A 12,469-nucleotide genomic window follows, 5' to 3' on the forward strand; every position below is an offset into this window, starting at 1 on the left:
CTCCTAAGCCAAACCAGCCTCGGGCTCTTTGAGCCAGTCCTGGTTGAAAAAATATGGGGGAACAATTGACAGGGGTTCCCCCATATTTGACCGCGAGTAACCTCAACTGCTGACCGCAAAGTTCCCACCATTGGATACAATGTAGCGCCTATGCGCTACATTGTATCTTCAGTGCGCAGCCTGACTGTCATCTCAGGAGCACACAGCCAATCAGGAGAGTGCCATGACGTGGCGCTCCCTGATTGGCTGAAGGGACCCTCTTTGACAGGAGTCACGGGGGGTCCCGCCAGTTGGGGAAAGGGGTCCCATGTGTAAATATGGGACCCCTTTCAGTGCGTGGATCGGGGTTTTAGGTTTGTTTTTTTCCCAAATACGTGGATTACAAACAGGACACAAGCTACACTGGATTATGTGAGTATAATTTTATTCACAGGTACCCCGAGGATTCTACATGGAGAAGTGGAGCGAGCCTCGTGTGAACATAGGTAAGTATGTGTGTATGTAGGTGTGCATGTATGTAATAAAGTTTTACTGTCACGGTGTGTGTGTTCTGTTTTTTGTTGGGTATTTTTTTTTGCAGTAGTACTACAGGTACCAGCGGGCCCATTTTTCCACCGCATGCTGGTACTTGTGGTTCTCCAAGTACCAGCTTGTGGGGGGAGGCTTGCTGGGACTTGTAGTACTGCTACAAAAAACAATATTCTTATTTTTACACTTGGCTATCAGCCCCCCATCCGCCGCCCTTGGATGGGGGGGACAGCCTCGGGCTTCACCCCTGGCCCTTGGGTGGCTGGAGGGGGGGACCCCTTGATTTAAGGGGTCCCCACTCCTCCAGGGTACCCCGGCCATGGGTGACTAGTTAGTGATTTAATGCCAGGGCCTCAGGGACCTATATAAAAGTGTCCCCCGGCTGTGGCATTATCTCTCTGACTAGTGGAGCCCGGTGCTGGTTCAAAAAATATGGGGGACCCCTACGCTTTTTGTCCCCCGTATTTTTTGCCCCAGGAACAGGCGCAGAGCCCGGTGCTGGTTGATCAAATATGGGGGAACCCCGGTCAATTTTCCCCCCATATTTTTTCAACCAGGACCGGCTCAAAAAGCCCGAGGCTGGTTGTGCTTAGGAGGGGGGACCCCACGCAATTTTTTTCTGAATTGGTAACACTTTAAACACCTTTTGAAGGTACACAATGAAGCCCTGCACGGATCTCACAGATTCGGCCGGGATTCCTTGTGTTTTGTCAGGCAGTGTTTTACTCATCACTCCCGTAAAACACTGCCTGACATTACGAATCACATCGACATTGGAAAAAAAGAATGTGGAAAACTCGGCAGCTTAGTAAATGACCGTATCAGGATTCAAAAAGTTGCAGTAAAATGTACCCGATACCATTCGCGATCAAACACCCTTAAAAACGGCTAAAACACGATTATTAGTAAATATACCCCCATGTCTGGTATATTTAGACTTGCATTAGAAGAATGAAGGCTGGTAGAAATACACAAAGTGGAAGAAGAATGTGCTCTTTTGCTTTTCACGAATACATGTTATAGAGGTATAAAACTCAGAGAAGAACACATAGCAGTAATCAATATGGGAAAGGTCAAGGTCTTCCATTAGTGTTTCACTAATAGTAATTATTGTGTCTGATGTTATTACATCATGTTGCTTTTAGTTTGACACATTACTTACTACTAGTTATAGACTAATGAAAGTTCTTGATCTCTCACATATTGATTCCTTCTTTTTGCTCTTATATATTATTTTATTATATAGCTCTTAAATAGAAGTTTGAGGAGAATCAGATAGGCATTATGTTTGTAAAATGGCAATATAAAACAATAAATATTTCATTAATTTTTGAATCCTCTGTATTATTCAAAAATGTTGTAAGGGTATTTGCACGTTGAAAAAGATGGATAAAATACATATGGCACTAAATGGGTAGAATAGCCACTATTTTGCACTAATGTACATCAAAAGCAGTATACTGTATTACTGAGCTGAATAATACAGTATATTAGACATTAAATGCTTTATACTTAATTATGTGCACAGTGGGCAGATGTATTAAGCCTGGAGAAGTGATAAAGCAGTTATAAGTGGAAGGTGATAACGCAGTAGCCAATCAGCTCCTGTCAATTTACATATTGGAGCTGATTGGCTGGTGCATTATGACCTTGCACTTATCATTGGTTTATCACTCTCCAGGCTTAATACATCTGCCCCTGTGTTCTATTTTATCACTTCACCCCCCACCCCCCTTCCTGGAGTAGATTGCCATGGTACTATGGAGGTGCTTGACTATCTAAACAAGCACATGGTGACTGACAGGTAAACTTGCTTTGTAGAAATGCACAGTGTGTATTGGTCGATGCATGCACAATGTACAGTCAGTCTCAATTGTATTACAACCCATCAGGACACTGACCTTCTGGCTTGGGAGGAGTTGCAAATGTCCATAATAGAGACAATATGAACAGCTTCTATTAGACCATTGTAACCGTTAGTCTGCAGAAAATGGAGTCTTCTGGTTGCCAAGGGAAAACCATTATTTGTCATTTTTAGATAGCGCTCTCACAAAAGCTGTATGCTGACCTGAACTTAAGGCTGCTTAGTTTTGCAGCAGAGTAAAGGTGTGCAGTACACCCCAATCTGCTCTAAAATAGATTTCTATGAAATAAACTCTATACAGTTCTGTTGTGAGCTATGGACAGACTTGGGTGAAGATTTATCAAAGCTCAGAGAGATAAAGTGGATAGAAATAAAGTACCAACCACTCAGCTCTTTTCTGTCATTTTTCAAACAGTCTGTAAATTAACTGAAGTTTATTGGTTAGTACTTTATCTCTCTCCAATTTAACTCTCTTCAAGCTTTGATAAATCTAGCCTTAAGGGGAGTACTCACGGAGCGATCGCTGCTTAAAATCTATGCAATCTGACTAGATTGCTTAGATTTTAAGCAGTGATCTCTCCGTGTGCACCCCTCACAGCGATAGCGACGCGCAGCCCCGCGCATCGCTATTGCTGGTGCTAGATTGGCCTATCTATCGGGTCGCTCACTTCATCGCGCTGTGCTGAGCGGGGGGAGAGATGTGTGCTGAGCGGTTCACTCAGCACACATCTCTCCCCACATCTGCCAGTGAGTACTGGCCTTACATCTCCTGGTACAGAAAGCCAATGATCAAGACAATTCTTTGCTTAAACTAATGGGATCATCCATATTTCCTGTATGTAGGGGTCATGGTTTCCTGAGAAGGGGTTGTCAAAAATTATTATCAGAAGCTTAGTCATTTATATGGAATTGAAACAATATACAACAGCTAGAATTTATCAGATATTTCTTCATTAAAATAGGTAAAATCACTGACTTGTTCACCATTATTTTGATTCACTGATATATAATTATATAATTTGCAAACATTTGGGATGATTTAGGGGGGGTCATTCCGAGTTGTTCGCTCGCAAGCGGATTTTTGCAGATTTGCTCATGCTAAGCCGCCGCCTACTGGGAGTGAATCTTAGCATCTTAAAATTGCGAACGATGTATTCGCAATATTGCGATTACACACCTCGTAGCAGTTTCTGAGTAGCTCCAGACTTACTCGGCATCTGCGATCATTTCAGTGCTTGTCGTTCCTGGTTTGACGTCACAAACACACCCAGCATTCGCCCAGACACTCCCCCGTTTCTCCGGCCACTCCTGCGTTTTTTCCAGAAACGGTAGCGTTTTTTCCCACACGCTCATAAAATGGCCTGTTTCCGCCCAGTAACACCCATTTCCTGTCAATCACATTACGATCGCCAGAACGATGAAAATGCCGTGAGTAAAATTCCTAAGTGCATAGCAAATTTACTTGGCGCAGTCGCAGTGCGGACATTGCGCATGCGCATTAAGCGGAAAATCGCTGCTATGCGAAGATTTTTACCGAGCGAACAACTCGGAATGACCCCCAGAGTTTTGTGCACCTAGGCAAACTGTGTTGTAATATAAGGTGTTAAAAACATTTATTTTATTTGTATGTAGCATAAATACGGCCTGCTGTTACATGTAGCCCACAAATACAGGATATACTTAATTTAGCACTGCAATTTAGATTTCAGCTAGGGTACTCCCTTTCCAACTCTAAATCTCTAAGCATACAGTATTTTAAATGTGACCCATCTGAAATGCAAATGGTTTAGCCATGGTATAAATGTGCCTTTTCTTTCTTTACTTCCAGCTGTTATTTAGCCCCATTTTCTATCTGTCTGTCTGTCTGTCTATCTCTCTCTCTCTCTCAGTTTATGTTCACTACTGGCCAAAAGTTTTAGTACACTACCATTTTTCATGTTTTATTGAAATGTAAGCAATTCAAATTCAGTGAATAATCTGAATTATTAGAAAGGTTAGTAGTAAACTGCTAGAGGTTTTAAAAATATTTTCAAAAAAGTTTTTAAAATATAATGGGTTACTTACAGCTGTTCTGGAGCAATGGAAGCAAATTAAGCCTTGAAAGATGATGCAAAAACATTCCTACAGGTGTTCCATCTACTTGGTGGAAAACACCCTTTCTGTATAAAAGTACTTTTAGAACAGAAATTTATTAAGTCCTCTAAAGCAACATTTGAACAATATTGTACTGCAGGAAGTAATATATTGCTATGATAATGGTGAGAAAAAGGCAATTAACAATGGAAGACAGACATTTACAGCCCTTTATATATGTAGTAAAGGTGCCAGTGAGTACATGAACTCTGACAGGAAAAATGGTTTTGCACAGTTAACACTGGTTGAAGAAAGCAAGTAAGGAAGTGTCAGGTTCAACTGTGAAGAGAAAGTTTAATGGCAACAGTTGCAGTAAGAACAACATTGCTAAGATGGCAAAATAAGAAAAAAAGTCTTGCCTGGGACATGAAGCAGTAACAGTGAACTACTGAAGACTAGAAGAAGATTATAGACCAATGAATCAAAAGTTGATATTTTTGTTTCATCACACAAGATTTTTATACGCCACCACCTAGTAAGAGAAGGGACACTAATTCCTCAGTGTGGGACACCAACTATCAAATATGGAAGAAGTAGAATGATGGCCATTGAGAAAATAATTAGGAAAAGAACATCCTTTAAGCATAAGAGAGTTTATAGAATAGTTCTAAAATGAAAGCACATATATTTGCGTACAGTATCATATGTTTTCTCTTATTCTTAAGGCGGTAGATTTACTAAATGTTGGCTCTTCAAAGCTATCAATTATCGATGAATTTCAAATGGCAATATTAATTAATGCTACTGTAAATCAGGCTTGTTTAGCATTAGTTACTATTGCAGTATGAAATCCATCGTCAAAGCCGGTGATCATCGGTGACTTTGACAAACTGACATATAAGGTCGTTCATATGTTAAATAGTGCTGATACCTGAAGGAGAGGATTGAGAGCTTAACCTCTTAACCTTGATGCTAGCTAGTGTTTATAGCAAACAAGCATTGTTATTCATGTATATCATGTCAAACAACATTTGAAGGGAACATGTGAACATGTACTTAGCTTTTCACTGGCTTTTTCTTTTTATTCCATAGTACTTTGGCTATAAGAGGCTCCTATATACCAAGTTTATAATGAAAGTATGTACAATAGTATAGAAGTATCTTAGATAAGAGCGTACCTGTCACCATTGAGCTCTCTCCTGAAATTATTCTTTCATATCTTCACCTGGGAGAGAGCAATCGTAGCATGGGAAATGTTCTATATAAGATTATATTAAATATTCTTTCTTGAGGAATCGGGTAATGATGGACTTCTTTTTTTCACTTTTTAAAAACTATTTTAAAACAAATACAGACTCTACTGATAAGAGCGCAACTGTCATCATTGTGCGCTCTCCTGAGATGACTCTTTCATATCTCCAACCAAGGAGAGAGCAATCACAACATAGGAAATGTTCTATACGTGATTATATTAAATGCCCTCTCTTGGGGAATGGAGTAATGCTGGACTCCTTTTTACCAATATTTAATAAACAATGCTAAAGCAAATGCAGACTCTACTACATAGACCTTAAATCCTCTTTGTGGAGTGCAACTACTTTGCAACAAAGTAAAATTAATACTAGTTCTATCTGCTTGCTAAAGTATGTTCTAATGAACAGGAAATTGAAGAGAATGTCAGAGTTCAGACTGCTATCTTTTCAAACTCACTCAACAAGTGTATACCTGAATCCCCAATTCACAAGTAAATAGGTTGGAAACAGGTTTAATACAAATGTTTTTCCACCAGTAGGCAGCAGAAAAATAAACATTCTTTAATAAGTGATCAGATTCTCAGCTGGGTGCACAATGTTCTGCATTTTCTTTTTAACAATGTCTGGTGTCTGATGCTGAAAAGTAATTATTGATTGCAAAAAATACTTAAAAACACATTATTGTTAATGATTACCCTTTTCCATGTCTCTTTTTTATTTTAAATCACTTTCTTTTGCATATATTTTTAAAATATCATGATTTGCTAATCTTTTAAAACAAAATTATTTTAATACAGATTTATTCATTAAGTATCTCTCACTATTTATATATTACTCTTACCAGCTAAATAAAATGACGACATGTACAATAATTAGGCATATTATGTAAATCCACCACTGCCTTCCATTTAGCAATTAGTCTTTAGTTGTCTTTATAAGAAGCTTTTTGTGCTGACATTGCAAAGAGTACAGTATGTCATACCTACCAGTTTACCTTGCAGAAAATCTCATTTCTAGGTGCACTTTGACCTATCCTATAAATGTATTCAAATTATGAAAGTGACAAATGGATAGACTGTCCCGATGTTTACTCGCTCTCATGATTAATATACATTCAGTAAGAGGTTAAACCACTGAAAAAAACAACAAGAAAAAATCACTAAAGGCGCTGGTAATAGATCAAAATGAATATTGATAAAAGGGGTGTAGTACGGCTGACCGGCGGTCAGGAGACCACCGGTCAGCTTACCGACGCCGGGATCCCGGCAGCATACCGACGCCGGGATCCCGGCGGGGAGGGGCGAGTGCAGCGAGTGCGGTCGCCACGGGTTCTATTCCCACTCTATGGGTGTCGTGGACACCCACGAGTGGAAATAGTCCCTGTTGGTCGGCATGCCGACCATCGGGATAGTGAGCCGTCGGGATGGTGGAGGAGGTCATGTGACTGTCGGTCAGCTGACCGGCGGTCACATGAATACCACCCTGCTAAAAGAGACTTACTATAAATAATCATCCAAAGGATTAAAAAGCAATTGCACCTGTGTACAATATCGCCTAACTCAAGATGCTGTGAGATTGGGGCCATTACACCACATACAGTAAGGGCAGGCAAAAAAGATGAAAATCTCACAGCCCTATTATAAAAAAACTCATTAAAAATAATGAAAATTTTCAAACTTAAACAATCAGCTGTGAGTATAAATAGTTTATTCAATAACACAACCATTTACGGTCATAAGCACTGCACCACAGATATCCATTATTTTATCAACTAGTATTAGAGTGTCATACATGTTCCCATTTGTTGATGTCACGTTCAGGGCTGCCATCAGAAATAGTGGTGCCCAGTACAAGTGAATCATGCAGTCCCCCCTTGACCACCTTAACACCCTCTTTCCCCATGCCTGGTGGGTGCAAAGGTGTAGTGTGGGGTGCTAGATGACTTAACAAAGGAGAATGTGCTTACCTGTCATCCTTAGGTTCAATTATGTGTCAGTGAACGTGGCTGTTTCTTCCGTTCGTCCACGCCTCTTCTGATTGGTAGCCACCTGCACTAATTTTATCTACAACATCCAGAAGAGGAGGATAAAGTGACAAAGGAGGAGAATGGGTGGTATAGGCGCACAATGGAAGTAGATCGGGGAGTGAAAGGTGCACATGGGGAGGGTCTAAGGCACACATTGGGAAGCACACATGGGGAGTGGATTAGGGGCAGAAGCACACTTTGGGGAAGTGTAGGGGGCACAGTCCAATTTGGGAAGTGCAGGGCTGACTTCTGCAGCCTTGACTGTGTATTGCACAAGAGGCCTGATCAGAGAAGAAACCCAGGAGGAGGAGATGAGGAGGGAGAGCTCTGGAGGGGATGGACTCTGTGGGCAAATGTTCATACTGTATGCAAAGTCAGAAGATGCTGTGCTGCTGCTTTTCTAAGGCAGTGCGCAAAACTGGACCAGACATAGTGAATGTGCCTACCCTGATTATGTATACTCCAGTGTCAATTGGGCACTGTGATTTTGCAGCTGGGGGCCCCTGGGCCTGCCCCATGTGGCAGTGGAAAAAGTAAAAATGGTCGTGGTCACATGTCATGCAGTAGATCTCGTATACTATTCGAACTCCTTACATGTATACCAGCTATAACCCCTTGATGGTGGCCATGGTAGCCTTGCTTGAAGAAAGATCTAATATGTCCTAAATATGCAAAAGGTGGAGCAACCACTGAAAAGAAATAAGCTGTAAAAATATCCACAGTGGAATCCACTTTTGGATCCCTATGTATACAGACATATAGGACTGCTGCTGGGAAATTAAAAGAGGCTTGATAACATCAGTCCACATTTGGATCCCTATGTATACAGACATATAGGATCGGTGCTGGAAAAATTAAAAAAGGCTTGATAAGCAACTTATAAATATTTATTTTGGAGAATAATATAAACTATCAGCACATTAATTGGTTTTATTAAGGATCTTATCCTGTATGAAAGATACAGCTTTTCAAAATAAACAAAGAGTTGTTATTCAGAAAACACCCCTGAAGAAGTCGCTATAAGACGAAACACATTGGGTGAAAGCTTTTTTATTATCATTTTAAAAAGTCGAAACAAATAATTGTATTTTTAATGTAAAAGAAATGTTCATTATCATTTCTTTTTTAATGCAAATGTGAATTTGAATTATACTGTCTTAATAATAAAAAGATGTATGTGTTTCAAATATGGGTGTCTATATGTGTAAGGTCATTCTCTCTTTATAAATATTCAGTAAAAATATTTCAATTAGATCATTTAATTCATTAAAAAAGTGCACTCCACAGAGATATATTTATATATATATATATATATATATATATATTCACATATGAAAACACAATATATAAATGGTCCCAATGCGATTCTCTTTAGATATATTTGTTCAACTTATTTTCAATACCTATTCTTAAACTTTTTCTGAAAAGCAGCTTCTCTTGATAAGAGCCCACCAGTAAAGATTTTTTAGAAACACTATCGTTTGAATGGTAATCATAAGAGCGCTGTTCTGAAATATGTTTAGGTAATTATTTGAAATAAACACCATTTATTTTACGTTTTTAGATTTTTGATAAATCCTTAAAATGTGTGTTTTATAAGATGACCTTGTACTAGATTATTTTCATATTTTTATTAAAATCCAACAAAAATACATAAAAACAAAAACATGACATAATACATTGCACAGTATGAAATGTTGGAGCTGTTGGGGATCGAGTGTCAGTTTTTTCTGTCAAGATGGAATCAATCCTTTTCCAGTATCTTTCTAGATGAAACTTGTGCCATGTAAGATGGTTTTAACAGAATTGTGCACACCACTCTCATATGCACTTACCACTGCAACACAGGACAAATTACATGGATATTTTGCAATAGATGATAATCTAATATATTATCTGAAGTTTTTATTGAGCTTTGTGTATACAAAAAGTTGAAAGCTGATACACCTTTTACTGTCAAGTGATTGAATAACCAACCACTATTGGGTAAAGTGATCATCACACAATTTTAGTGAAAATACAGATCTCATATTCTAGTTGACCCCCTGAGGAAGTCTATAAAAGATGAAACGTGTTGGGAATATGAGAGCGGTGTGCACAATTTTGTTTAAACCATCTCAAACGGAACAAGTTCCATCTAGAAAGATACTGGAATAACATTGATTCCATCTTGACAGAAAAAAGTGACACTCGATCTCCAACATTTCATACTGTGCATTGTATTATGATGAAAGATGCATAATAAAGGCATCTACAATGTTGATTTTCAAGCAATGTATGCTGTGACTTATTAAAATCTGTGGAGTGCCACCCATCATTATATATATATATCTATATATATCTATATATATCTATATATATATATCTATATATATCTATATATATCTATATATATATATATATCTATATATATATATATAGTGGGTATCCCTGCACTCTCACGCAACATAGGTAATTACTGGGGTGCCAATTAAGGTCCAACCTAATGAAAGATGGGGCCCATAGTACAACATACAGTATCTCCACTATGTGGAAAAGACAGCACTCTCCAGATTAAAGTTTCAAAAAATCAAAAAAGTTCGTATTTATTTAAAGTCTATCTCACAGTTTCCAGGAAATGTCCAACGTTTCGGTCCACACCAGGACCTTTTTCAAGGTATACAGCAGCAAAAACATCAGGTACAGCAGTGCAGCATAAGTCAAATAAAGCAGGAAATTCCTCAACAACTATTGCAGAACAACAGCTCTCCGAGATGTCTGGGAGATTTTTAGCACGAGGGTACTCACCAAAATTGGTCTCCAGATGCCTAAAGAAAGCGAAGGTCAAATACAACAATATTGGTTACAAGCCTGCTTCAGGATTCGACCCTAGTCGGCTTATTTTTACGTCGACCTTTGATACTAACGCTAGGGCTACCGAAAAAGCCATCAAAAAGCATTGGCCCATAGTTGCAACAGATGCCAAATTGGAAGGCCTAAGCCAAAGACCTCCTATGCACTCTTTCCGTAGAGGGCCTAACCTACGACAGTTGCTGATGCGTCCGACTCTACAACCACAAAATGCCAATCCAACATGGCTGACGATAAGAAAAACAGGCTGTTTTCGCTGTCCTGACTGTACAACATGCAGATCTATGACGAGTGGATCTTCGTTTGCCCATCCGCATAGTGGAAAACGAATCCCTATTAAATACAAACTTTCGCGTATGTCTGAGTTTGTTATCTACATCATCATCTGCCCATGTGGGCTGTATTATGTCGGACTCACTACGCGGTGCTTCCGCGAACGTATGGCGAACCATCGTTACTCCATCAGACAGGCACTGGAGACCAATAGAACTGATAAACCAGTAGCAAAACACTGGTTACAATTTAAACATTCAGTATCCAGCCTTAAATGCATGCTTATCGATCATATTCCCCCTTCTATCCGTTGTGGCGATAGGGAATTAAAGCTGAGACGACGTGAATCACGGTGGATCTTTGAGTTAGAGACACTTACCCCACAAGGTTTAAATGAAGCGAATCCATATGGGATATTTCTATAATGATTTAGAGATGTGCTATTTTCTCTGGAATAGCTAAATCCTTGGTCTTGCTCTTTATATATGTATCTTTGGCCCAGTGTATTGTAGGTGTCTGCGGGCCTGTCAGATGCCAGCCGTTACTATGGCAGCTATGCCAGACCTGCTTTACATCTCATGACACTGTGGTCTATATTGTTTTATTAGTATTTTTTATCTGTATTACTATTAAAAGTTATGTTTTATGTTAATTAGATAACATTTTGGTATTCTATGTGCCTAGTCACAGATCTGAGTATTGGGTCAGCACACCACGCATGGATCAATTGATACACTGCAAAGTAGACTCCTTTAAATTACTTTTATGTGCGCCGGACTATAAGTTTACTAAACGGCGTCCGCTGTTTCCATGACAATAGATGATGCCGCAATATGGCGGTACGTCAGTTCCGCCCTTGTGACAGCACTGTTAGAAGTACTAGCTCATTGTCATGGCAGCGCACGTCAGTTCCGGCTACTCGCAGCTGGGCACGCGTCACTTCGGCTCCTCGCGTGTGTTCCACGGGTTGGTGGAACGCACGCGCACTTCCTGTTTCCCCGTTATTGAGTCACTAAGACTCTGTTATTGTGTTTCACGCCTTCGATTTTCCATTAGGTATTAAGTATAAGTCTGTAAGAGTACCCAGCTGATTTATAGTAGCTTGTGTGAGGCTATTATCTATGTCATCTGTACTTTTACACTAAATGGGCTTACATGAAGTGCCACATGTGGGTGTGTCTGACCAACTCAGATTGATGATGGTATAAATAGCTGTGTATGTGAGCTTGCTGAACATGCTGCTTCTGGTGCTCTGTCACCAACAACACTGCTTTGATGTCAAAGATCATTCGGATATGATCGAAACGTTGACCTGATGTTGTACCAATAAATGACCTTCTGATTTCCTTTTACAAATTTGGTGAGTGCCCTCTTTTACAAAAGACTATATATCTAGATATATGTACACACACATATATATATATATATATATATATATATATATACTATGTCTGTGTGCAATTTGCAATATTTAGCATTATTTCTCTATAAAATCAACAATAAGTGTATGTAGAACTTTGCAGCTACTGGTCACTCGTGAGCTGAGAGTTGGGAGCTGTGAAACATCAGCTTCAGTGATATTTATACAGCCACTTCGGCATT

General features: G+C 39.4%; 1 protein-coding gene across 5 annotated transcripts in view; it reads left to right on the plus strand.

Moving 5' to 3' along the window:
• The window catches only part of GRIN2D (glutamate ionotropic receptor NMDA type subunit 2D), a 1,339,090-nt gene that overhangs the window by 1,183,074 nt on the left and 143,547 nt on the right, over nt 1-12,469 (plus strand). The window lies entirely within an intron of this gene.

Source organism: Pseudophryne corroboree, chromosome 10 (genome assembly GCF_028390025.1).
Source record: "Pseudophryne corroboree isolate aPseCor3 chromosome 10, aPseCor3.hap2, whole genome shotgun sequence".
NCBI lineage: Eukaryota > Metazoa > Chordata > Amphibia > Anura > Myobatrachidae > Pseudophryne > Pseudophryne corroboree.